At 45.5% G+C, this 3,618-nt stretch overlaps 1 pseudogene; it reads left to right on the top strand.

Annotated features, from left to right (window-relative positions):
- Positions 1-647: 647 nt before the first annotated feature.
- LOC101824951 lies at positions 648-3,009 on the top strand (annotated as a pseudogene).
- The last annotated feature ends 609 nt before the right edge of the window (positions 3,010-3,618 follow it).

The raw sequence follows: 3,618 nt of genomic DNA, 5'->3' as shown, positions 1-3,618 counted from the left end.
GTATTTCAGGGATAGACACTGATCCACAGCTCAGGGCCCCATAGGTTGCCCAGGCCTTCTCGCTGACACTCACATTTGGGGAGTCCAGATCAGTCCCATTCTGGCCTCCCTGCTGTCAGTCTGGGGTCCAAGAGCTCTCCCCTGTTCAGATCAGCTGTCTCTGCTGGTTTTGCCAGCCCATTCTTTGCCAATTTGCTCATCACTACTCTCTCTGTCACTGGGTTCCTTGGGTTCAGTTCAGTGCTTAATTGTGTGTTTGCCTCTGCTTCTATTAATGACTGGATGAAGGCTCCCAGATGGTTATAGACATCAAGTTCATTATCAGGAATGGGCATTCGAGGTGGTCTCTCCACTATTGCTTAGCTTGCCAATTGGTGTTATCCCTTTAGATCACTCGAGGTCACTCTGTTGCCTGATCTGTCTTCTAACCTATGATATGTACAAACCCATATGATGGGTACTATCCTTCTTTATATATGTTTTGTGGATGGGCTTTTTTTGTTAAAGTCGGGCAAAGGATCAAGGTTTCTTTAAAAGAGGTTTCCTGACTAAGCATTAGTGGCAAAAACCACACTGCTATTTTAAGAGACCCTGCCAGCAAACAATTAAATCGTATTTATGAGCAGCCAAGAGCTTGCTTCCTGGTGATGGCTCTGCAGAGTTACAGCAATAAGCATGGCTCTGACCAGTACTACACAATGAAGCTACTCTCAGAAAGCGAAGGAGTAGGGTAGGGACAGCTGCTGCTTTATTTTTAAACATGTTCTTTAACAGATAAAACTTATACAGTTAGAAAAAATAGACATTTACGGTAAAAGCTGATTCAGATGAAGAAAATCCTCTAAGCAGTGTACAGTGTGTTTAAAAATATATGTAGTCTTGGAAGAGAAAGGAAAAAGCCTAAAGTCTTTAAAAAAGAAATAGAATTGCTGGGTGTGGTGACACATGCTTTTAATCCCAGTACTTGGGAGAGAGAGGCAAGCAGATTTCTGTGATTTCAAGGCCATTCTGGTTTACAGAGTGAATTCCAGGGCAGCCAGTTTTATACAGAAAAACCCTGTCTCAAAATAACAAAATAAATAAATAAAAGTAGAAGAAATAGAGTAATATATAAAATCCATGAAAAGCTGAAAATTACCCAAAGAGTCTGGACACTATATGTTATTGAATTTTCTTTTAAATGTTGGATTGCTGAAAAAGGGCAACAACTGCTAAAAGACATTTGATTATTAATGTTGCTGGACTATTCTGACCTATATATTTTGAAAATGCTTTGACTTTAAAATTCAAGTCTAAGGACATGTTACTTTGGAAAAGAGATTTTGTTTTTATTTCCACAGAAGAAGAAACGCTGTGAATTCCTTCCAGACTAATATGGTGTGATGAAGCAAGACTCCCAGAATCATTGGCCCAGGTGATCAAACATCCAAAACAGCTTCCGACTACTAGGGCCATGATTTGGCCAGGTTTCTGGGTTTTCTCAGGATCCCCTTGGGATGGACAGCACTTCCAATCAGAAGGAAGTAGTTTGGATATAACTAAGCCCACATTCCCAAATATTGTTTACACATGTTGGTTTTCATTTAAATTGGTTGGTTATAAATAGTTAATGAGGCAAACCCGTGACTCGTCCAGACTTATGCATTGCTGCAAGCTCCAGGGTATGCCTGAGAACCTCAGGAAACATACTGAAATCACACAGGGAAGCCAGAACTGCCTTCATTCAGACCCAGCATGACTGATACCTTCCTGGAACATATGTGCCATCTGGACATTGACTTCGCACCCATCCCGGCCCCCAACACTGGCATCATTTGTACCATAGGTCCTGCTTTCTGGTGTGTGGAGATGCTGAAGGTCATGATCAAGTCTGGAATGAATGAGGCTCATCTGAATTTCTCTCATGGAACTCATAAGTATCACGCAGAAACTATCAAGAATGTGCGTACAAGTCACAGAAAGTTTCACATCTGACCCCATCCTCTACCAGCCTGTGGCTCTGGACACAAGGGGACCTGAGATTTAGGACTGGACTCATCAAAGGCAGCATCACGACAGGAGTGGAGCTGGAGAAGGGAACCACCCTGAAGATCACCCTGGACAACGCCTACATGGGGAACTGTGATGAGAATATCCTGTGGCTGGACTATACGAACATCTGTAAGGTGGTGGAGGTGGCTGTGGATCTCCCTGCTGTGTCAGAAAAGGACATCTAGGACCTGAAGTTTGGAGTGGAGCAGGATGTAGTCATGGTGTTTGCATCTTTCATCTGCAAGGCAGCCGATGTGCATGAGGTTAGAAAGGTCCCGGGAGAGAAGGGTAAGAACATCACGATCATCAGCAAAATCGAGAACCGTGATGGTTTCCACAGGTTTGATGAGATTTTGGAGGTCATAGATTGGATCATGGTGGCTCATGGTGCTGGAGAGCATGATCAAGAAACCTCGCTCAACCTGTGCTGAGGTTAGTGATGTGGCCAATGCAGTCTTATATGGAGGTGACTGCATCATGCTGTCGGGAGAAACAGCCAAAGGGGATTGCCCTCTGGAAGCTGTCCGCATGGAGCACCTGATTGGCTATGAGGCAGAGGCTGCCATCTAGAAACTCCATAATCTGGCGCCTATTACCAACATCCTCATAGAAGCTGCTGCTGTAGGTGCCCTGGAGGCCTCTTTAAAGTGTTGCAGAGGACCATTATCCTGCTCACCATATCTGGCAGGAGTGCTCATCAGGTGGTCAGGTACCGTCCACGTGCTCCCATCATTGCTGTGACTCACAATCCCCAGAAAGCTCAGTTAGGCCCATCAGTACCATGGCACCTTCCCTGTGCTGTAAAAGGATGCTGTGCCGGACACCTGGCCTGAGAATGTAGACCTCCATATGACTTTGCCCATGAATGTTGGCAAGGCCCGAAGCTTCTTCAAGAAAGGAGATGTGGTCATTGTGCTGACTGGGTGGCACCCTGGCTCTGGCTTCATCAACACCATGCATGCCGTGCCTGTGCCTTGATGGTGCTCTGGAGCCCATCTAGCCCCTATCCCACCTCTTCCCCCACACCATACATTAGGCCAGCAACGCTTGTAGTGCTCAATCGGGGCCATACTGTGGCGCTGATGGGTTGGGACACCAGGGAAAATTAATGCCTTTGAAACGTGGACTAGAGCCCAGCTGTTCATCTTATGGCCTACCCAAGCTAGAGATGAAGGAGGGATGCAGAACTGGAAACCCTCTGCCTTTATCGAAAAATGGCAGCAACACCTCTTTGTGTTTTGCCCAGAGAACTTCCAGCCCTAGCCTGGAGTCAGAAGACAGGTCATGGGATCCAGGTACCTGTGTAGATAACCCTTGAACCTGGGCCTAATTTTCTTCTCCAACAGCTTTGGCCTCCCCCACTCCTCCTTCTGCACTCCACTCAACTGTGACTGCAGGCACACTCACTCCTCTTCTGTTCTGCTGAAGCATCTCCAGGCCTGATGCTATAGTGCCCACCTGAATGTCGATAAACAGCAGCTGAAGCAAAATAAATAAATAGTTAATGATCACAGTAAATCTCTTTCTAAAAAAAGTGGAATATGATATAGAAATGTATACTATGCACTGGTATGGATTTTGGCTTAT

Source organism: Mesocricetus auratus, unplaced genomic scaffold (genome assembly GCF_017639785.1).
Source record: "Mesocricetus auratus isolate SY011 unplaced genomic scaffold, BCM_Maur_2.0 Super-Scaffold_2245, whole genome shotgun sequence".
Taxonomy (NCBI): Eukaryota; Metazoa; Chordata; class Mammalia; order Rodentia; family Cricetidae; genus Mesocricetus; species Mesocricetus auratus.
This window is presented reverse-complemented; position numbering and strand designations above follow the sequence as displayed.